This window comes from Macrobrachium rosenbergii, chromosome 30 (genome assembly GCF_040412425.1).
Source record: "Macrobrachium rosenbergii isolate ZJJX-2024 chromosome 30, ASM4041242v1, whole genome shotgun sequence".
In the NCBI taxonomy this organism is placed as follows: Eukaryota; Metazoa; Arthropoda; class Malacostraca; order Decapoda; family Palaemonidae; genus Macrobrachium; species Macrobrachium rosenbergii.
The window spans coordinates 3,751,001-3,775,795 of record NC_089770.1 but is presented as its reverse complement, the minus strand read 5'-3'; the positions used below and the strand labels follow the sequence as shown (position 1 = coordinate 3,775,795).

At 37.9% G+C, this 24,795-nt stretch overlaps 1 protein-coding gene across 47 annotated transcripts in view; it reads right to left on the bottom strand.

The window, feature by feature from the left end:
- LOC136854940 (transforming acidic coiled-coil-containing protein 3-like) overlaps window positions 1–24,795 on the bottom strand; it is a 245,539-nt gene that overhangs the window by 90,794 nt on the left and 129,950 nt on the right. For 11 of the 47 annotated variants that reach the window (XM_067131501.1, XM_067131519.1, XM_067131510.1 and 8 more), the window contains exon 1: window positions 2,313–2,361. The exons of 28 other annotated variants lie outside the window; for them this stretch is intronic. The gene's annotated coding sequence lies outside the window, so the exon portion shown is untranslated. Of the gene's footprint in view, window positions 1–2,312; window positions 2,368–24,795 lie in introns of those variants that run through there. 8 more of the 47 variants (XM_067131493.1, XM_067131508.1, XM_067131515.1 and 5 more) reach the window with 4 other exon arrangements.

Below are 24,795 nucleotides of genomic sequence, written 5' to 3'. Positions count from 1 at the left end.
AAACAATTATCATACATTGACCCTAGACCAATCTCCCCACTAGACACTACTGTGCCTAGATAAACTCTTTACTTTTCATTTGAGGGTAGGGAAAGAAATTAATTACTCTGGGGCGCGGGGTTAGTGCCGTCAGCGCACCTCATGTGGTGTACTGTAGGCATTACCTAAGGTTCTTTGCAGCGTCCCTTCGGCCCCTAGCTGCAACCCCTTTCATCCCTTTTACTGTACCTCCTTTCATATTCTTTCTTCCCTCTTCCTTCCCACCCTCTCCTCACAACTGATTCATATTGCAACTGCTTTGAGGTTTTCCTCCTGTTACACCTCCCAAACCTTCTTACTGTCAATTTCCGTTTCACAGCTGAATGACCGCATAGCTCCCAGTTCTTGGCCTTCGGTGACGGTAATTACTTCTCAGTCTCTAGTTTCCATTTGAGTGCATCTGAATACCATGACAGAAATCATCGCTCATAGTTTCTAGAAAACGAATAAGGAAAGAAGCAACACGAAATATCTTATCTAGAGAAAGGTTCATCTGCACAACATGAACGGTTATCCATTTTTTCCTTAGACCAAACGGAAGTCGCAAGCAAAGTCTGGCGCCCGCGTTAAATATAGCCCAGGTGAATTTCCATCGCAGCATAGGTTAGCTGGGAACCAGCTGCTAAGGGTAAATAATTACCTTCTACGTTCGCACGGCTTAAGAACCAGCCTATTCCACTCGGGTCTAATTCCCCTCCTCACTCCACAACGAAAAGGCGATTCTTCCGGGGTAAATTGAACCTCACAGAAAGGAACCTCTCTCATAAATATTTCTCGAGGGCATGCCTTTACTAAACAGAGCCCTTCTCTCTTGCAGGCGCTCGGGCGCGCTTGATAAAAGACCCTCGTACGCGCTTACGTTAGGTGCCTCTAATAGGGGACATCTGGTACCGTGTGGATGCCTGAATCATCTGGCGTTCATGCCCTACATAAGGGACTGAACTCGCTGAATGTATTTCAGATGCGTATTTCTTTCTATAACGAGAAAATACGAACGGATGTAGATTGCGTATACATTCAAAGATGGCTGCGTATATGAGACACAGAAAAATAAAAAATAACAACGAAACAGTATCAAGGAACACGTATCATACGAACGAACGAACATGACGTAATCGGTTTAAGGAGACGAATGTTTATGAAAATACTCAAACAACACAAAAATACACAAAGACTAGATCAAGACGTTTGAACAGAAGTGAAGGTCACGCCTCCAAAGGTACCCATGACGACGAAGTTTGCATAGTTCTGGAGCCGTGCAAATCAATTGCGCAGAATGTACCCGCAGCGTAGCTTTCGACACAGCACGCTGTATACCGTGTGCGACTGTGGGTAATCAGATTAATTAATGAATGTGTGCTAGAAGAGAGCTGGCATCTGTTTTTTTTCAGGCGCCGGCGTTCGTTCTTAGAGACTGTTTCCGAGCGACAATAATAATAATAATAATAATAATAATAATAATAATAATAATAATAATTATTATTATTATTATTATTATTATTATTATTATTATCAAGACGAACCCTATTCATATGGAACAAAGCCCACCACAGGGGCCATAGACTTAAAATTCAAGCTTCCAGAGAATGTTAAGGTGTTCATTTAGTAACAGGAGGTAAGAGGAAATATAGAAAGAAGAGCTATCACTTAATAAAAAAGAAACAATGAATAAATTAATAAATAGACAACATAGTGGATAAGACATTCAATAAAAGTCAATGAAGTTTTACATAAATAATAAGAGATTCCACCTAAGGCGGGTAAGATTGTGAGATCAGTTAAGAAATTTGATGAAAATATGACACTCGTGACTGTGGATGTATAGGCCTATGAAGCAGCGTATACACATGATACGCACGTATACATGCGCATATATATATACATGTTCCACGAATCTTCATTCCCAACGTGACGTCATAATGTTTACATATAGTCATATCATATTTAACTGCTTTCAAAGGCACAACTAACATATTTTCCAAGCACTTTAAAGCAATCTTTAGCCTATACATAAAAATGTGTAAATCTACACATTACACAGACTTTTCTTCTAAACACAAACAACTAGAATATCTTATATGCGAGAATTGTCACTATCAATATTCCTTCAGGAAGGTCGTATTCGAACCCCCCTATAGGAAGCACCCTTTTTTAAAGGGGTACTTCGCGGATCTATGTGCGAGGGGGCGCAGGTTGGCCCTCGAAAGGTAAGAGAGAGAGAGAGAGAGAGAGAGAGAGAGAGAGAGAGAGAGAGAGAGAGAGAGAGAGAGAACCTCGGTCTACGAGCGAGCCACCAACACCATCGAATCCCGGCGCCACACTGTGTATGTGAGAGAGCCCCTCTTGGCTGGCACCCTTGAACGGTTTGGTGCCAGCTACAGTGAGTTGTCCGTCCTGGTATGTCCAGATGCCACATTTCGGCACCTGAATATCTAAAATCTCGGCCGACATTCGTCACCTTCATAGCCACGCACGCCTATGTACTCCGCGCACCTACAAAATCGTCTTTCAGAGACACAGTCTTCCCTCATTTGACCTTCTTGCAATGTCGGCTCGTCAAAACAGGAGGCTTCCTCCACGTAAATCGAGGTCTTGGCAGGGACCTGAGATTGCAGCAGCAACAACAGCAGCAGCAGCAGCAGCAATGACTGTGAAAGTCAATGAAAGCCATTGCATCAACGTGAAAGACTTTCACAAACGTAATCTTCAAAAAATACACAGGCCTGCCTGCTCCTTTACCCAAACCTCGAGAAACCACAACTTTAAAGAGAGGGGAAAGCCGGAAAGGAGAAATGGAAGAGGTCACAAACACACACATACACACATACGTATGTATGTATACATTAAATTTCTGACTCACACCGGGATCGAACCCAGGTCTTTCAATTGAAAGGCCCGGGTTCGGCCCTGATGCGAGTCAGAAATTTATTCGTGTTCCGCACGTGATTGTACGTTGATTAATTCTAAGTCTATATGTATGTATTTAAGTATATAAACATTTGTGTATGTATGTATGTATGTATATACACATTTGTGTATGTGTGTGCGCTTATGTACGTGGCATTTAAGTTATTGTTACAACCGCCTTCCATCCAAAAGCCAAACAGTTAATATTACAAGACAAACCACCTTGCTTTTTTTTTTTTTTTTTTTTTTTTTGGCCTGCTTGTCAATCATCGTCTGCGAGCTGACTAGGATGCGAGGTAGCAAGCACTATGCTTGAATAAACTTGCATGAGCGATGGAGGAAATACACTGCAACAATTTCGGGACACGTCAGTTTAGAGATACACATAGGCCTAAAAACAAACTCTGTCACTGGGTGGGGATTTTGTCCAAGAACTAAGTTCCAATTTGAGATAGGGAGAGCAATAAATAATTAATATCTTCAATTCCTGGTATGGAATGGAATGGGCTGGGACCTACGGGGTCATTCAGCGCTTTAAGGAAACTGAGGGTAAAAAGGTTTGAAAGCAGTTGCACTATGCAACAATTGGGAGGTATGATGGAAGAAAGAGGATATGGACGGAGGTACAGTAAAAGGAATGAAAGGGGTTGCAGCTAGGGGCCTAAGGAAGGCCGCTGCAAAGAACCTTAAGTAATGACTGCAGTGCACCGCTGTCAATTACGGATATGACCTAGAATTGAGAAATAAAATTGAGAAATAAAATTGAGAAATAATATTTTTACGTCTCATTTCTGTCCTCTTCTAAGAAATGAACGAGAAACACCACGAAAATATCCTTCCAATGAACAAACACTAAATGCAAAGTATCTCCTGCCTTTTAAGGCATCCATGCTTGAAGCTGCTTTTGCTGATGAAGGGCTCTTGGCCTTATCCGGGAACAAAATAGTCTCCTTCTCTATTTAAAGAGTTTTATTTTTCGGTATAACGTCCTTTTCCACAATAACGGACTTTCATCTTTCGCACTGGGTCTAAATCATGACTTTTCCGTAGAGCCTCTATGCATTTTTACATAAGGAAACACACGGTAGGCCTAGGGATTCTTGACAAAACTGCTCGACAACAATCAACCCTTTACAGCTAACCAAAAAATGGTGCGAAGGGAATATTCCAACCCTTTTCAAATACTTCGCCCAGAAGATGAAAGCTAAAAGAAGTAAAATGCTCACCGCAACTGAATTATCCCCCAACCCACGCAACCGCTATGAAAACCTGGGCGACAACTAGACCTAATGGTATGGAAAGCATTGTTCCATTAGCGTCGTAGCATCCTCACTCGCGCTTTCACGTTTTCTCTTTTTCTCCCTGCTATGACTACAGCGTCATGTGTTATTTTCTCTCTGCTATAACTATGACGTCGAGTTTCTATCTTCTATAACTATAACCATGTTATTTTCTCATTGCTATAACTGCAGTGTCATGTTATTTTCTCTCTGCTATGACTACAGCGTCATGTGTTAGTTTCTCTCTGCATTAAGTATAACGTCATGTGTTATTTTCTCTCAGCTATAACTTTAACGTCATGTGTTATTGTCTCTCTGCTATAACAATAGCGTCATGTGTTACTTTGGTCTAATTTTCAAAATACTGGGAACATCATTAAATGTTAAGGGTAACGGCATGACCAACATTTAAAGTATTTTACAGAGAATTTCTGGATATAGATCGAAAATATCAAGTTTGTTTACAGCGACATTAAAATCACTAAACACTTCTGGACGGACATTTAAAACATAAAAAGTCGTTTTCCACGATTTCCTGGATGAAAGCATAAAAAGATTAACGAGTATCCAAAAATATAGACACTGACAGTACTTTTAAGGCTATTATTAGACATATATGTATAAGACCTTTGTCATAAACAAAAAATTATGACCCTGTGGGTAAATGAAAATTCTTCTGGACAACTTGATTACTAAACCATTTTTTCACAGATGACTTGATAAAAATTGGGATTCGGTACCGTGTGTTACACAGGGAATGAGACCGGAGCGACCCCTTGACTCACCAACCAACCGAAGCAGCACAAACAACACAACTTGCAAAGTCAAAACCTGTTTTCCTACCGGTAACGTGAAACGTTCAAAACAGTTCTGGCACAAATGCCCAAGTCAATGTGAGGAGCTATACAGACAAACCAGCATCTAGACCCAAATAATAACGCACAGAATGAAACATGGCACGACGCGACAAGCGGTTTAGTCTAGTTAAACCGGAAACGGGAAACCTCGCAGTGGAGAACGTCAAAATACAAAAATAAATGAGTGAATAAATAACAACGCAGGAGATGGCCGTAAAGAAAAAAGTGGCAGAGGATCTGCAATTGCTGCATTTGACGACAAAAGAGCAACGCATCATCGACTCTTGGGCAATGCAAAACAAAATACAATACTGAGCGGAGAACAACCTAGTTCTTGCAAGGTAAATTTGGTCACTAATAATCCAGGCTTGACGGTGCACTCGAAAGCACCCTCCTTAACTAAGATACATTTCATTTTTTCTACAACTATACTAAAACATAAAAGTACATATTCCCCTCCCCCCTAGATATGGCCCAAATCGTTTCCCCCACGCTGGGTTTATAACAATGGGGACGCGAGAACAATCTGATCTTGTTTTTCTTTCTCTTCTTTGTTCTGGTCTTTCCCGTTCTCGCCGGTGGGCTCGCTTTCTTGTCTGGGAGCTTGCTAGGCAAGTTCATGGTCTCTGGGCTTGCTCCACACGACAGAGAATAATAATAATAATAATAATAATAATAATAATAATAATATTAATAATAATAATACCGCATCAAGTTATGTACAGTCGTTTACATAAAATCTAAAAACAATGCGTTCTTTTCTTTGGCGTGTTTCAGACCTCCGGAGGGACAGTAAGATAGGCTGCACTACACGGCTCTATGAACAAGAGCCCGTGCACGCACACGGCTAGCTTGAACTAAAAATAAAAAAAAACGGCTGGTTTCTAAGACGTTGATTTATCAAACCATTTAAAAATACTCCATGTTTTTATTAAAATAGGTAAATATGCTATACGCAACATAAACAAAGCCGGTGGGCAGATAGACCTATGCTAATGGATGTTCATCAAAAGCCGGTGGGTGGTACATGGGCCTAGGCTGATGGATGCTCATCTGGATTTAAATGTTAGTCTAAATATGGATAAACGACCTATTGCGCCATGACAGGACAATTGGGTGTTTAAATAATTTATTCTTGTTTCGCTTTATCACTCAAAATGCTTTTATTCTTTTCACAAGTGTGTCTCACATTTGATGGCATTCTGCGCTAATCTTTCTATCTCGTAACCACTGCAGTAAAATCTACCAGGCAACCATTGTATGAGGAACAAATTATATCAATAAAGCCGTGCTTATCTGACGTAAACTTTATTTAAACGCACGTGATTTAATTTCGCTTTAATTCTGAAGAAACGCTGGCTAACTGGTGGAAAATTTCAAAACAAATTCCCAAAGAAAGACGCGAGCCCGCGTGACTCCGATTTTATATCTACAATCATACAGATCCCCCACCCCTCCAAGGCTTGCTGACGTCACAGTAGCCCACGTGAAGGTCTATAACAGCCCAATTCCCCAAGCCATTGCTTTAAGTACCAGAGTGTCACGGCATCCTCCCCGAGAACGCCCATCAATTAAACGCCAACGGGGTTCAAAGAGCACCACCATCAGCGCTGATGGGAATGGCAGGTGTCACAACATCACAAACATCACCACCTTATAGAGCGTGACGTCACGAGGGAAGGGTCGGGGAGGGGGAGGAAGGTTTGTGACTAGCGCGTATTCAAAAAGTTCCGCTCTGTTACCACAGTGCCGTGACTGTGCTTTCCTTTCCCCGGGCTCCCGACTCGCATTCCTAAGCCATGATGTTGAAGATGATGTGGATGATGATGATGATGATGTTGGTGACGAAGAAGAAGAAGAAGAAGAGGGGACACGGTGGTGCTCTTCTTTAAGTGTGACTCACATGTGGCGATGATTGCGACATGACTGCCATACGCCAACCTTTTCGTGTCGTGCATGCAATGCTATGGAATGGTTACACGTTCATTCTTCATATCAATGTTGACAAAGGAATGTCGTGATAAGCGTGCCTGATTTTTTTTTATTATCTTAAGCTTCAAGAATGCCAGCCAATTACCGCTAGAACCAGTTCATAAACAGCATCAAGAAAAATGGGCAGTTGCTACTAAACATATAATAAAACAAAAACCTTTCGGAAATAAAATGTTTAAGTTTAAACAAGAACATTTAGACGCAACACTGGGGGCTTTCCATGCAACATTTCAAGATACAAAAATCTGCAACATTTCAAGATACAAAGTCTGCAACAAATCAGTACCGACAACAATTGTTTGCCGAGTCAATAAGTCTCAAGTTCAGGGCAAGAACCAAGGAACTGGGTTACTGCAGTAATCAATCGGTGTAGCAAAGAATGCACAGTGGGCGAAGAAATAACGCCAAAACAAGAAAGTAAAAAGAGCTTACAATAATTTACACAGACAACTTACCTTACCAAAAAACACAGACAACTATCTCATGGACTGGCGGGGCATTTACGAGGTATTACTTGTACGGATAAGGAGACAACAACTCGAGCTTATTTCTTGTTACCGAACGCTTTCACTTCACTTCACTGTTCTCACGGACGTCAGGAAATCCAGGGGAAAAATATCACCATCGCGATAAATCCTCCGGGGGTAGAACGGCGACGACAGACGGTCGGGCGTTCGGCAAGGCTGCAGCTTTAGACTGAGTGAGTGACTCGTGATGAAGTCACTCTCTCTCTCTCTCTCTCATTCCACCCCCATCCCCCTTTCAGTCTCCTTCGACTCCCACACCCACTATCACCCACATTATTGTTCTCTCTCTCTCTCTCTCTCTCTCTCTCTCTTGATTCATTCAGGTCTCCCCGGTGTCAAAGGCCGTGGCGAGGAAGTAACGGAACAAAGGCCAAATGCACACTTTGCAATGATGAACCCGTTTTCACTCGTTTCCAAAAGGCAGGGTAAGGAGAAACTCGAATCACCTTTCAAACCTTGAAACACCTGACGCTGGAATAAAGAATAAACGACATGTTTACTTAAAAAAGGGGAGACAAATGCGTTCCTTACTAACAGATGCTTATTAACTTCGGCAGAGAGACGTCCTCTCTCCTACGCGCTTAAGTCTATCAGCGGGGGCCACATCTACACGACGACCTCTCCAGGGTAATCCTACTGGTACAGTGACAAGACTAGCCGCCCTCCGTATAATAGGAGACACACCTCCATAGGACACCGATGACGTAGCCTTGTAGTTGCCTACAGCTGATTTCTTTCTGAAAGACCGAAATTCCCACTTGTGATATTTTCAACCCACCCACAATTTCCGGTGAGTGAAAGTTCTGCTATCAGAAGTTCCACAGGAAATCGGATTCTTTTCATGCTTTTTCATTGTGTGAAAGCTTGAAAGCAAAGAAATTGGGCGTTTTCACTTCCTGCAATCGTCGTCGTAATCGCAAGTCTATTTTGAGTGAAAAGGATATCAATTCTGGAAAGAAAGGTTCGTAAAACATCATGGATTTTCAATCATTTCCCGACGGCACGACAATTTACGTTCCCGGGCATGAAGCAATAGCTCGCGCCGCCACAGCGCTGCCAGACGCAAGATGCCTTCACTACGTCATGGGAGGAGGAGCTGGTAGCAGCTGTGTAACCATTCTCATACAGGCCTTCTCTCAACAATACATATTAGGAGTTGGCACGATGAAAGTGCCACGCCACAAACATCCTTTAAGGTCAGAGTGAAACACAATCTTCCAGACGCCGAGACACAGTGTTCTTCGACGACTACGTACTGTGTTGTCGATTTAAAACAAAGGCAATATAAGTCAAGATGCCAGAGGCCTCAACTTTCTCCCTAAACACGCATCATTCATTCATTCTTTACTCGTCTGTAATGGGCTCAAAATACAATAAAATACTATATTACCTTTTTTCGATCATTATTCATTATTATTAATAACTGACATTCTTTTGGATCAAATGTTGCAGCTGTAGCAAAGAATGGTACTGCAATATTTGGGAAATAAAGAATAAGTTGGACTTAAAGTAGACTAACCATTAAAGAAATTCGTTTCAGTGTAATCTGAATCTCTCTCTCTCTCTCTCTCTCTCTCTCTCTCTCTCTCTCTCTCTTACGCAAATACACATTCGTAGTAATAGTAGTAAAACTTGGTAAAGAACCAGTGAACCCATGTGAATGTGAAAGGTCTTTCGAACCTTACATAGTGAACATAAGTGAATGAGATAGGCCTATTGAACTTTACATAGTGATCCCAAGTCTCATGAATATGAACCAAGATGAATATGTCACATCTGAAAAAAAAAACGGAATTTTTTCCCATCGGCAACACAAATATTTTAAATTCCAAGAAAATGATAAAATCAGGCAATAAACCATCTAACAATAACACAATCAGCATGCGCAAATAATGAGAGAGAGAGAGAGAGAGAGAGAGAGAGAGAGAGAGAGAGAGAGAGAGAGAGAGAGAGAGAGAGATTACCAAAAGTAAAGTAATTCACCCCTTCTTACATATACTGTAGTTTCATCTTCATAAAACGTGGACTGGGTCTATTCTATCCCACCATTTACTCTACAGGAGCAGAGTGTGTGTGTGTGTGTGTGTGTGTGTGTGTGTGTGTGTGTGTGTGTGTGGATGCTGTGTGATTAGTGTCTGATCGTGGATGCTATTTCTTAGAAGTCTGGGATATATCCAGTGTTTTTTTTCTGTGGTAGAGTGACAAAAATAAAGTGTCAGTGTGAATATATATATATATATATATATATATATATATATATATATATATATACATACACTCCTATACCGATACACGTATGAAAACTAAAAACAAAACACACGCACAAACCAGCTTACATATGGGGGCAAAACACCACATACCAAGGTCACCCACCTGGGCCAAAAGAGAAAAAAATAAAAACAAAACACCCACGATGTTTCACACAAATAAACTTAAGGGTACCACATGAAAATCAAAACACTTAGAAAAAAAAAAACTCGGGCGTTGGCTTCATAAACAGGTGGCTCAGGACATTTCAGAAGAGATCTAACAGCCCGACTCATTATCATAATCTCTCTCTCTCTCTCTCTCTCTCTCACAGATATTCCACCACATTTCCGCAGGACTGATGCATGAAATAATTGAAATAAATGGTAAACGAGACTGTGGTTTTTATTTCTCTCTCTCTCTCTCTCTCTCTCTCTCTCTCTCTCTCTCTCTCTCTCTCTCTCGCTTATTCCTCCTATGGTGAGCTTCTCCAGTGGGCGTTCAGGTAAAAGTGGTTGACCATTTATCTGCCACACCAAATTTAGGCTCGAAGCCTGACAGTCATTTTGTTGCTGGGCTAGAGAGAGAGAGAGAGAGAGAGAGAGAGAGAGAGAGAGAGAGAGAGAGAGAGAGAGAGAGAGAGGATAAAAACCACCGCTCCCTCACCATCTATTTCAGTTACTTCATGTGTTAGTACTATGAAGCTCTGGTGGAATATCAAGAGATTTCAATTATTTCATCGATTATCAATGATTTCTGTCTGTCCTATGGAAAAGTGGTGGAATACCAGAGAGAGAGAGAGAGAGAGAGAGAGAGAGAGAGAGAGAGAGAGAGAGAGAGAGAGAGAAGAGAGAACAATGAATACTGAGCTACAATTGTCACTGATTTCATATAGACTATTAACTTAAGAAAATTCTATTTAAATGTATTTAACCAAACTGCTCTTAGTTGAACAACAAAAAAAATAGGTTCTTAATATAATCGTCCAAAATACCTCTTAGTTTTGACGTTAACCCGTTAATGCCCCAATATTCTTTTTTAAGTTTTCACAAAAAAATAATTTCTTTACACATCACTATTTTATATATATAAAAAAATTATGATAGCTTAAGAAAAAATGATTTTAATTTTCCCAATCAGCAACTACATTTTAGTGAAAACAAACTTGACCTTGAAACTCTACACTACAATAAATTACTTTCTTAATATAAACTACCTGTCCTAAATACCCCTTAGTTCTGACATAAATACACAATTACTTAAAAAAATTTTTGTATGTTTGTGACAACAAACTTGGTCTTGAAACTTTACACTACAATAAATTAATTTCTTAATATACCTGTCCAAAATACCCATTAGTTTTGACATCAATAAACAATTTCTTTTAAAAACAAATTTATCTGTTTGGGACAACAAACTTGACCTTGAAACTCCGACGACGAAATCCAATCTCCCAAGGTCACTGCAAACTGCGAACTGACAGCAGCTTGTAGCTTGCACCAGCTGCCTCCTGTTTACCACCTGGCCAGCAAGACGTGTAACTAACTAGTAATGCAAGACGCACGGATCAGTGCAACAGATGACACGACGCTGCTTCGTGTCGTACACGACGCATGACTTGTCTTACACGAGCCAAAAGTTATCGTTTTAGAGTTCAATGTGCACAACTGGAGTGCTGAGAGAGAGAGAGAGAGAGAGAGAGAGAGAGAGAGAGAGAGAGAGAGAGAGAGAGAGAGAGAGAGAGAGAGAAGTTTTCGTTCTGTTCAATAGTGAAATACTTCTACCACTATTATATTCATGTATTTATTTATTTACTGAGAGAGAGAGAGAGAGAGAGAGAGAGAGAGAGAGAGAGAGAGAGAGAGAGAGAGAGAGAGCCATTTGCAGATGGATCAACGTGCCATCTGTAGCTGATTCTAAAAGTGCCACCTGCACAGCCAGATGAAATGACCATCTACCATCTGCAGAAAATAACGGAATATTAAGATACCATCTGTAATTAAATGTATCTTCGCACCATCTGCATCCATGATGAGCCGGATAACCATCTGGGCATATGCCCATCGGGGACGGAAACAGTATGCCATTACCATGTGGACGATTACCCAAAATCTCTACCTGGATACGTGTGTTGAATCACCAACATGATACCCAACTGCCAACGCCATCTGGATACATAGGCAAAATAATAATAATAATAATAATAATAATAATAATAATAATAATGCATCAAGCCATCTGGATACATATGCGTCATTATCAAACATCCGGATACATATTCGTCACTATCAAATATCCGGATACATATGCGTCATTATCAAACAGCCAGATACATATTCGTCACTATCAAACATCCGGATACATATGCATCATTATCAAACATCAGGATACATATTCGTCACTATCAAACATCCGGATACATAGGCTATGCCATTATCAAACCATCCGGATACATATTCGTCGTTATAAAAAAAATCCGGATACATATGCATCATTATCAAACCATCCGGATACATATTCGTCATTATAAAAAAATCCGGATACATATGCGTCATTATCAAACCATCCGGATATATATGCGTCATTATCAAACCATCCGGATACTTATGCGTCATTATCAAACCATCTGGATACATATGCATCATTATCAAACCATCCGGATACATATCCGTCATTATCAAACCATCTGGATACATATGCGTCATTACCAAACCATCTGGATACATATGCGTCGTTATCAAACCATCTGGATACATATTCGTCAATATCAAACCGTCTGGATGCATATGCATCATAACCAAACCATCCGGATACATATGTGTCATCATCAAAACTATCTGGATACATATGCGTCATTATCAGACCATCTGGATACATATGCGTCATTATCAAACCATCTGGATACGTTTAAGTCATTATCACCTGGATACATTATCAAAAAATACCATCTGCCAAAACCATCTGGATACACGTGCCGCTTTCGCCTGATTATCAAACCATAATCGACTGGATGGATGTATCTTAATCATGCATATACATCTACATGTGCTGAATCACCAACAAAATACCAACTGCCAAAACCATCTGGATACACGTGCCGCTTTCGCCTGAATACATAAGGGGTAATCGACTGGATGGATGTATCTTAATCATGCATATACATACAGTAGGTGCCAACATCAGGATTGTTCAAGAGTGCCAATACTACCAGGATACACGAGTATCACCATCATCTGCATACATACTGCACTGTAAAAGGGATACATGATTCCATCAGCATTTGGGTACACGCATACAGACACAAACACACATGCAAGCAGACACATACACACAAACATACACACACACACACACACACACACTCTATCACCATCACCTGCACACATACTGCACTATAAACAGGATAGGCTACATGATTCCATCACCATTTGGGTACACACATACACACTCAAACACACAAACATGAAAAACACATACACACAAACACACACACAGGAACTGAAAAAAAGCAATTTCGGTAAAGGTGATGAAAAAATAAGAACTATAGTGACAATAGTGACACCGACGATGACGTCACTAGCAGCAGCAGAAAGAGAAGAGACAATGACGACGATTATAACTGCCAATTCTTTTCTTCTTTCTCTCTTTCCAGCGCAGGGTGACACAGACCGAGGTCACTCAGGTCAAAGAGTATGTGAAAGCGGTGTCACGGAGGTGAGGTAAGCAAAGAAGCGCTAAAAATAGCTAGGAGAGAGAGAGAGAGAGAGAGAGAGAGAGAGAGAGAGAGAGAGAGAGAGAGCAGTGCGTGCGGATTGTACCAATATTGCATTATGCAAATAAAATGAGAATCTCCTTTGGCGCTGCCCAGATGATAATACGTGTCTTGTTGCATTCGGTTTCGATACGAGATTGGATTTGGTCCCTGGTAGCAAACAAACACACACACACACACACACACACACACATTGTATATGGCCTAAGGACCAGCAGGATGATAAGGGTTCGATTTCTAGTTGCAGTAAGAGTCTGTCGACCTACAGAGAAGACGCTAAGTACGAGGTATTACAAGGATATTTAGGGCAATTTTACACGCTATAGAGATGCGAAACAATGCTACAGTGGCGTTACAAAGGTACGTAAGTTCATAAGAAGGCTACAAAAGGTGTTACAGAGATACAAAAGGTGAAAATTATACAAGGAAAAAAAAAAAAAACTATTTGACACTAACGCGTTTGCCTTCCTGTTAATCTGTTGTATAGGCTAAACAATTTTACAATATCCTTTAAATGAACAATTTGTTTTATTATTTAACTAAACTTCGTATTGGTCTTCTACAAAAAAAAAAAAGGAACAACAAATAAACTTTGGTATGGCACCATCTGGTCCTATAGTCTAACCTCTATGCTTGAATAAAACTTAGTATGTTTTTCTACACACAACGGTTATATTTATTCATTAAATACTATCAATTATCAATCTTCTGCAACATAACATTATAAATATCTTATAAGTCAGATGGAAATACTCTTTAATATAAACAATTCACATACACAAAAAGAAAACAGCTTTCAAACGACCTTCTTCCCAGTGGGAGCAAGGTGTACTTTTACATGACTGCTCTGAAGACACAGCCTCCAAAATATGAAATCAACAAATCAGCGTCTTTTTAACCCTTATAAGGAAAGTTGCAATCATATGCATATAGCAGCTTCGTCCCCATCCTGACGAGAGAGAGAGAGAGAGAGAGAGAGAGAGAGAGAGAGAGAGAGTGACTTTGTTTGCATCCACTCACAAACAGGGCTGACCACTTTCTAACGTGTACTAAGATCTTGTCCGAAAAAGGTCGCTTGATTTTGCTTCTTCTTCTTCCGTGTTCCTTTATCACTCTGTGACCTTCGTTTCCCTTGGTCAAACATTCCTGTGGTGTTCCTTTATCTTACAGAGAGAGAGTCAGGTCACAGGCATACCGGCAACGAGGTCAGATTCACGGAAGAACTTATTCGCTAGTGGACTCAATTAGGCTTATGGTGTGTTGGACAGGTGTTAAATGTCCTTTTTCATTAGATAAATGAATAAATAAACAAATAAATAGATAAATAAATAAAGAATTATAACCATTCGTCAGGTCAGAAGGAGAATTCGCGACAAATCTGCCCAGCAAAGACCTATAGGTCTAGCAACCTGATACCTTTTTCTAGCCCAAGCCTGAAAAAACAAAACAAAGGAAGGAAGTGTGGGGAGATTTAACCTACATAACAGGAAAGTTATAAGTCCTAAGAAAACAGAGGCAGGAATAAAAATCCAAAGCTTTGTAGTATACAGCGTAGCCATTTCTTTTTATAATATATAACCTAGATATATATAATTTATAAACCAATAATAAAAGAATCATTAAGAAATGGAACAAATTTAAATATCTTTACTCTCCAGGATGTCTGACGAGAGAGAGAGAGAGAGAGAGAGAGAGAGAGAGAGAGAGAGAGGGAACGTACCTTCATAATACCTCGTAAACATTGCACCCGATAAGAACTTCTAACCACTTACAGACCGTCAGTCAAAGAGGCACCTCTCTCTCTCTCTCTCTCTCTCTCTCTCTCTCTCACTTATCGGTCACTATTTGCCCGCATCAAAACAACACTTGACGGCCTCACCTAGTAAGGAAGTGGTCTATGAGTAGCGAGACAAATGAAGGTCGAGGGTGCCAGAGTTCCTGTCCGCATGAGAACGACTGACTTTCCTTGATCTAGATTGCTCGTTTTCATTCGATTTCTTTCTTCCATTTTCGTGAGAGAGAGAGAGAGAGAGAGAGAGAGAGAGAGAGAGAGAGAGAGAGAGAGAGAGAGAGAGAGAGAGTGTAATTTTAGATAACGCTACGAATATTCCAAGATAAAAGTATGACTAGGCCTAAGCATAAAAGCTATGTATATCACACTGGCACAAACATCTTCAGCGAACGGAGATAAAGACCAGATAAAAAAAAAATCCAAACTTAAGATCCTGAGAACACAGGGAAGAGTTCCAGAGCTCTCATATTCACACACGAGAGCACGGTCTGACGTAATAACTTACAAAAAAAGGGAGAGAAAAGGTTAACCTTTACACGAGATTTTCTCTGAAATGGACGGCCTTTAATTCAAGCCCTAAAAAGGGGAATACCGAGAGATTTTATTCAAGTTATCCATCTGTCCTTCATTGACGAGATACTAATCAAATGTTTATGTTACGGCAATTTTAATGTTATCACCAAGGCTGAACTTTGATAAAACTGCGAATCTTTACTTTATCTCTCGTACATCTTCAAATCTAGTTTCGTTATTTATGAAAATTCATTAGGACTATCTAATGAATTATTTTACCATAGTGTCTTCGTTGTGAAATGATGGTAGGCCTATACATTTTGACATTTTGGTCGACGACTTAATTCTCTCTCTCTCTCTCTCTCTCTCTCTCTCTCTCTCTCCAAACTCTCTCTCTCAAACCAGTTGAGACTCATATCGGTCTATTACGAACCAGATATTAATTCTCCGCTTTAGCCGAGCACTGTCATAATGGCTTGAGATTCACATATACGGGCTCCAACAACCAACATGTTGTCAAGCCAGGTTTAACAGAAACAATTCAATCAATCAATCGGTATATTACAAACCCGATATTAATTCATCGCTTAAGTCAACACTTGTCATGATAGCCAACGACCTAGGCCAATTTCAAGGCCGCCCCAACTTATTTCCACCTATTTACGCAAGTGACGAACTGTAATTAAAGGATTCCGAAGCGTCACTATAATGATGGCTATAAAATTGTAATGAGGACTGTACTGGTGAAGAACGCCAACCATAAAATGATTATGGTTACCTTTGTTTTTTTTACGTAGACGTGGAAAAAAATAGGCAGCGCTAACCGTAGGGTCATGAGATGACTTCTCAGTAAGACATGTATGTTTGAGAGAGAGAGAGAGAGAGAGAGAGAGAGAGAGAGAGAGAGAGAGAGAGAGAGAGAGAGAGAGAGTTTTCACATGGCTCTTGTCATATATCCACAAAAAACGAAGAATCCCAAATACAGTAATCAGGTAATGGAAGAAAACGGAAAAAAGCCTTTTGAAGGGAGACTAAGATAAACCTCATATATTTTGAACGCCTTGCCCTAGTTTTAAAGTCAGTTACAGAATGAAGGGGTATAAATAATAATAATAATAATAATAATAATAATAATAATAATAATAATAATAATAATAATAATAATAATAATACCCTTTTGTCCACAGTTTAACTACCTCGTATATGGACCACTTTTGAGACACGAAAACGATCCTACGAAAGAAAAAATACTGAAAGCTTTCCCGAAAAATCCATCGTTTCCCCGTTAACTAAACGGTTACATTTGAGACCTAGTGGTTAGTCGATTGTTGTGGGTCGCAGCCAAGAGAGAAAGGGGTATGAGGTTGCAAAATCATCCCAAAATAGCTTCCGAGAACCGGATATAGTCAATAGCAAAATAATTTTATAAAATAAAATTTCCATCAAACGTATGATGGCTTTATCACGACCAATTTCCAAAGTAATGAAATAGCTTTCTACATTCGCAGTATGTAGATTGAGGCCGTATATCAATGAGAGAGAGAGAGAGAGAGAGAGAGAGAGAGAGAGAGATAGAGAGAGAGAGAGAGAGAATTTACCTGGCTCTCAATCATCGCAGCAATGTATTTTGATATTTTGTTCGTTCTTAATTATTATTATTATTATTTATTATTATTATTCACACATACTTCTCACGGAACTCAATTCAAATGAAAAAATAAAATTGAAGTGAAATTGGAATAATATCGATAAATGTAAAATAAAATAAATCTAAATATATACATACATTATAATATATACATATACATAGTGTATACACACATACGTATACGTACGTGTATACACCCCATCGCCTAAGGTAATGTAATTCCCCGAAACATACGTCCAAGATAAGGATTTTGGTGTGGTTAAAATTCCACGCATGCTGTAGCCCGGTGCATTTACGAAACTTCCGCCAAAATAACTTGGATTCTCCAAATTCTGCCTCCTCCGTCGCTGGGGAGTGCCCCAAGTTCCTGCCTGGGCACGCTTCATCAAGGAATGATTGCTAGGACTGTACCTGGAATCTGGAATGATGGTAATTCTTGCCGAGAGTATTAATTGGGATCATTAAGGAGTAAGCTGCAAAAATCATAAGAATGTGACTGTCAAAATGATAATTCTCATTATGATTCGGTAATTATCATTATAATTCGGTGATGATTCTCATTATTATTCGGTGATGATTCTCATTATAATTAGGTGATAATTCTCATTAAAATTTGGTGATAATTCTCATTATAATTAAGTGATAATTCTCATCATAATTCGATGATAATTCTCATTAAAATTCGATAATTCTCATTATAATTCGATAACTCTCACTGTAATTCCATGATAATTCTGACTATAATTCGATGATAATTCTCATTATAATTCTTACGATAATTCGAAGATAATATACATATAAGCTGTAAAAATCATGAGAATAGGAATTCCATAATAATTCTGTCAAAAGGAATAATCGCAATAATTAAGAAATAATCCGTAAACATAAGAAGAGTAACAATGACCTCAGATACCAGCGTGATAAAAATACGATGACGTTAACAACAGTAGAAATGATGAAGCTATTCTGATAAATCATCATTAAGTCTAAAATATCGTATTTATTTTTGACAAAGTATTAAAAATATTCCCGCCATAATACGAGTTAAAATCATAAGTCTAAAATATCGTACTTACTTCAGACAAAGTATTAAAAATATACCGGCCATAATACGAGTTACCTAATAAGTCTAAAACATCGTGTTTATTTTAGACAAAGTATCAAAAATATTCCCGCAACAATACGAGCTAAAACCTTGTCTAAAACCTCGTATTTACTTTCGACAAAGCATTACATTGCTTTGCCATTTAACACGGCATTAAAACGCGTAAAAATTCTCGAGTTCCGAAATAGTTAATAATTAATATTTCTCCGGAGTTCACGTGTTTCTCTTTTTCCTTTTAGCGTAATGGATTCCGTGTTCATGCTCGGCTTGAAGCAACACCGTCCAGCAGTTTTGTCTTTTATTTCCTCTATGCTAATTGGTTTTTGGCCGCGGCAAGACTGCGTGTTAAAACATTCGCTTTTGACTCTCTCTCTCTCTCTCTCTCTCTCTCTCTATATATATATATATATATATATAAATATTTTATATGTATATGTATATATATATATATATATACATCCTTGGTGTTTCCAAGCATGTGTGTGTGTAAGTTTCCCTCTCTCTCTCTCTCTCTCTCTCTCTGCACACGCATACATGTGTATATGTACTCATATATATAAATTGTGTATAAAGAATTATAATATAAAATATATACACATATAATTTATATATATTTATATACGAGTATATATACTGTACACATATGTATGTGTGCGTAGAGAGAGAGAGAGAGAGAGAGAGAGAGAGAGAGAGAGAGAGAGAGAAACCTACACACACACATACTAGGAGACACCATTACTACCACCAATGCTAAAAATATACCACTGACGATGAAATTAACACTGGCCAATTTCATTTAGGATATCCCTGTTCGCGTCTTCCATCTTCTGCGGTATCCTGAAGTTAAAAAAACTTCCTCAAGATGATTTTCCCAAGGTTGTGGGTACGAAGTTTGCCTAAGTTGCTCTCCTAGCTTCAAGTTTCAAAAAAAAAAAAAAAAAAAAAAAAAAAAAAAAAAAAAAAAAAATTTTTTGGCAACTCTTGGCATGTTCCAATTTTTTTTTAATTTTTCATTTTTTTCAACTCTTGGCATATTTCAAATTTTTATTTTTTTTATTTATTATTTTTCAACTCTTGACATATATATATTTTTTTATTTCGTCTCTGCGGTCTCTTCACATTTTCGGTCCTCAAGAGGGGTGCCATTTCCTAAGTTGGAATGGAATGGAATATGAAAATTTGGCCGAAGGTCATTTCAGCGCTGAAAGGGAAATTGACAGTAAGTGGAGAGAGAGAGAGAGAGAGAGAGAGAGAGAGAGAGAGAGAGAGAGAGAGAGGAGAGAGAGAGAGAATAAGCCTACCGCCTACCATCTCTCGTAAAACGAGCCACTAAGGTTACCAAAGCCACAATTACCATGAGAGAAACAGAGAACACGAAGAAAAAAAAAGTATTGGTAGCCATAGGTGACTCGTTTGGTACAACAAATTGCCCTGTCACGACAAAACGCATAGGCGGAAGAAGGTGGCTCTCAATAAACCCACTGGGGAATTCTTCAGAGAGAGAGAGAGAGAGAGAGAGAGAGAGAGAGAGAGAGAGAGAGAGAGAGAGAGAGAGAGAGAGCAACGTATCGTCTCCATGTGCTTTTAAATATATCTTCACTTGTCATAATGTTCTACAGGACATTATTATTATTATTATTATTATTATTATTATTATTATTATTATTATTATTATTATTATTATTTATTATTCATAAAACCTCATAATAGCAAGTCACTACAATGGTGAAGAAATCCACAGAGGTGTTAATGTAAATATATATTAAATATATATATATATATATATATATATATATATATATATATATATATATATATATATATATATATATATATATATATATATAAATATATATATATATATATATATATATATATATATATATATATCTCTATATACAATCATTCAAATATATGTTGTTATCTCACTTTGAATTTCTTCACCATTAATATTATTATTATTATTATTATTATTATTATTATTGTGTGTGTGTGTATTATTTACATAACTGCACTAAAAATCCTTTACACATGAGTACAGACTTGACGACTATCAAGCGGTTGTCACTTATCTCCCATTCTTCGTCACTTCCCTCATTCCACATTTCAAATAACACTACCGAGACGGCGGCCACAGAGTTCCTCTATGTCTATGTGTCTGTCACAATCCGCGGGGGGATGATTAAGTGTACATATCTTCCCAGCAAACACTCGACACAAGAGGATTATTCGGAAGATTCCCTTCCAAGGGGTCATGTGTTGTGTAACGCCTTTTCTCGTCCATAGTGTGTTTGTGTGTGTGTGTGTGTGTGTGTGTGTGAAAATGAGACGATAAGTGATATAACCTTATGGAAGCTGTGGGAGTTACATCAGATATTATGCAAACTAATTCAGTCAATGTTTTTTTTTTAGAATGGGTAATGGTGTCCAGGAAAACTGGAGGTCATTAGTATAAATATATTTAATATATATAAATACAGTATATATATACATAGTTTATATAAATAAATATTTATATATATGCATATATATATATATATAAATTTTTTTGCAACTCTAGGCATTTTCTAATTTTTTCTTATTTATATATTTATATATATACTGTGTGTAATATATATGTATATATATATATATATATATATATATATATATATATATATATATATATATATAATTAACTTTATCACATACACAATTGTTCTGTGCATTAGTAGAATTACTAAAAGGACCTCATTCAAACTGGATGGTATCTATTAGGTTTTTATTCAAAAGTTACAAGCTTTCTTGGACAAACAGTCCACATTATCAAATAAATACCCATATATATATATATATATATATATATATATATATATATATATATATATATATATATATATATAAAATACTTGCGATATGGTATATGGAAGCATGTATGTAACTATATATGCATAAACACACATATATAACAATTACTGCAACCAGCTCGAAAAATAATGAGAATCATTAATTTGAACCTCGACAGACGATGCACAGAGAGGGGGGGAGGCAGTTGAATTGTTTCCACGGCGGATTTATCCCGTGATTTGCAAATATCACAATTTGCTGCAAAAAAAAAAAAAAAAAAACACAACGACTGCACTATACAAAGCCCTCGTCCCAATTAATTGCCGTGTTCTGACAGAGAGATAAATTTAAAACCGTATTTACCAGGGGAAAAAATTCGGCTAGGGCCTAATTATACAAGTTTGTTTCGCAAATGCGCAAATGAGGTATTGCTTGAAAATGAAGGCGTGTACATGTGATGAATAATAAACGCAATAAAAGGGGTTGTTCCAAGCGAATATGTACAAATGCCATAAACAATAATAATAATAATAATAATAATAATAATAATAATAATAATAACAGAGTTGTTTTAAACGAAAGTTTGCACATGAAGCATAGAAATAATTGTGATAGTTGTTAATAATAATAATAATAATAATAATAATAATAATAATAATAATAATAATAATAATAATAATAATAATGAATTGATACAAACGAAAGTGTGCACATAGAAGCACAGTAAACGTGACCTAATAAAAATAATAATAATAATAATAATAATAATAATAATAATAATAATAATAATAATAATAATAATAATAATAATAATAATAATAGGCAAATGATCGAAGAGAACATCTAGAAACAACTAATGAAGGACGCTGCAGGAAGGAAGGAAGGAAGGCAGAAAGAAAGAAAAGAAGAAAAGGAGAAAGAAAGGAAGAAAGGAAGAAAGAAAGAAAGGAAGAAAGGAAGGAAGGAAGAAAGGAAGAGAGAAAGGAAGAGAGGAAGAAAGAAAGAAAGGGAGAAAGAAATAAATAAGGAAGAAAGAAAGAAAAGAAAGGAAGAAAAGAAAAGAAGAAAGAAAGGAAAAAAAGGAAGAAATGAAGACAGGCAAAAGGCAGGTATAAGAGACACACCTGGAGAATGTTTTAAGCTAACAACCTTCATCTCATAGCATCATTTGATTATTATTCAGGAGGCCATTCTGGTAGGCTACAGAGGGAGGCTCTGGTAGTCTAGAGGGAGACTCTGGTAGTCTAGAGGGGAGGGGCGGCTGTTGGAGATGGTAGGGGGAGAAGGGGGAATAATCAAAGGGGGAAGGGGGGAGGGGGTGATAAAGGGAAGAAGCTGGGTGACGTCAAGAGGTCATATCTCTGCTATCTCCCGTTTTGTTGAATTATTCAGTGCCTTTTAATTTATCTATTTCTTTTCTTAACGACCCTTTTATATCTTAATTTCTGTTTCCATTATTTTAATAATTCGTCTCCTCTTTCTGTGTTTCCTGTCATCCTTCTGTTGCTTCTTACAAATGACAACTAATATTCTTTGGAAGCTTGAAAATTTCTTCAAGTCAATGGCCCCTGTTGGTGGGGTGGTTCCATGTGAATTGGGTTCATCTTCTGAATAATAATAATAATAATAATAATAATAATAATAATATTAATAATAATAATAATAATATCAGGACTATTCACCAATAATAATAATAATAATAATAATAATAATAACTACTGTAGACCATTCACCCTCTCAGCCCTAGACCTTACTACATCTGCCACCCTAAAAGCAGACGTGGAGCTCCCGTGCTTGCATAGTCAAGCACGAAAAGACCTCTCAGGCAAGCAAGCAAGCAAGCACACCTGCACAAACGAGGGGGGCTTGGTCCTTTTCATAATCTTCGAAGGAGTAAATTAAATGCCTGCGCAATGACGCGAGGATTGTGTGTGGCGCGCGGAATTAAAATAATTGGTCTACTGCTCCTGGTATTTGGAACGCGTTTTTGCTGAAGATATTCATAAATATTATTATTATTATTATTATTATTATTATTATTATTTGTACTGAGATGAACTCTATTATAATCATTATTATTATTATTTATAAGATGAACCCTATTATTATTATTATTATTCAAAAGATGAACCCTATTCATGAGGAACAAGCCCACCACAGGGGCCACTGACCTGAAATTCAAGAAGCTTCCAAAGAATATTATGGTGTTCATTTGAAAGAAGTGACAGAAAGTTATAGGAAATATAAAAAGAAGAGATCAGTAATAAGAAAAGAAAAATAAATTAACAAATTACTAAATGAACAGACAAAAATGTAAGTAAATTAATTATTAAAATGCAAGGAGAATTGTATTAGGGTAGTCATGCGTTGCATCTTCGCTTGAACTTTCAAAGTTCAAACTGCACATATACTCAGTGGGGAGACTGTTCCACAGCCCAGCGGTGTGGGGAATAAAGGACCTCTGGAACTTTGGAGAAGTTGGACAGCGAGGCACATATTTGGCATTAGGAAGAACCATGGAAAAGTGACGATAATATCAATATAACAAATTTTCGATTATAATTAGAAGTTCCGGGTATTATACTATAATACTGACCTAACTCTTTCTATAACCGGGCTAATTCTCGCTCACTTACAGTAGCAAGACCTCAGAATTTTCCAAAGGTCTTTGTCTCAACCAAAGACAAAAGCTGAACTTTATTTTCAACGCCAGTTTGATGTAAATCGACCAGTCAATCAATAGCTACTAGATCCACGTCTACTGCATGGCGTGTGTCGACCCAATATTCTAATGCCTTTGTCTAGAGTCAATGTACATGCTTGGCGTTAAGAAACGGGACGCCGCATTTTGTATATACTGTATATATATATATATGCACGCCAGACCTAGCGAGGCTGCAATGCTCGGAATCCTTAATGAAAGGGTTGCTCACGGGTGTTCCGTGTACGGTGTACGGCATGAGAAGGAATTTCAAAGCTGGAGTGAGGCTCAGGTTTTGAGATTCATATAAGATTGACACCTGATGTTCAAAGTTCTACGTGGTAGCTTTTTTCTCTCTCTCTCTCTCTCTCTCTCTCTCTCTCTCTCTGGTGCCTGGTGAAGGCTATTTCTTCAGGCGAATGTCGTAACTCTCGATGTACTTGGAAATACCAAAAGCTGTTGGAAAAGGGGGTTTTAACTGTGACAACAAGCAAATTCTTTAGTGACTGCAGAATTTAATCAATAGAAGGGCAGTCCATGATGCAGTCACATAAAATATGAATTATTAGTATTATTATTATTATTATTA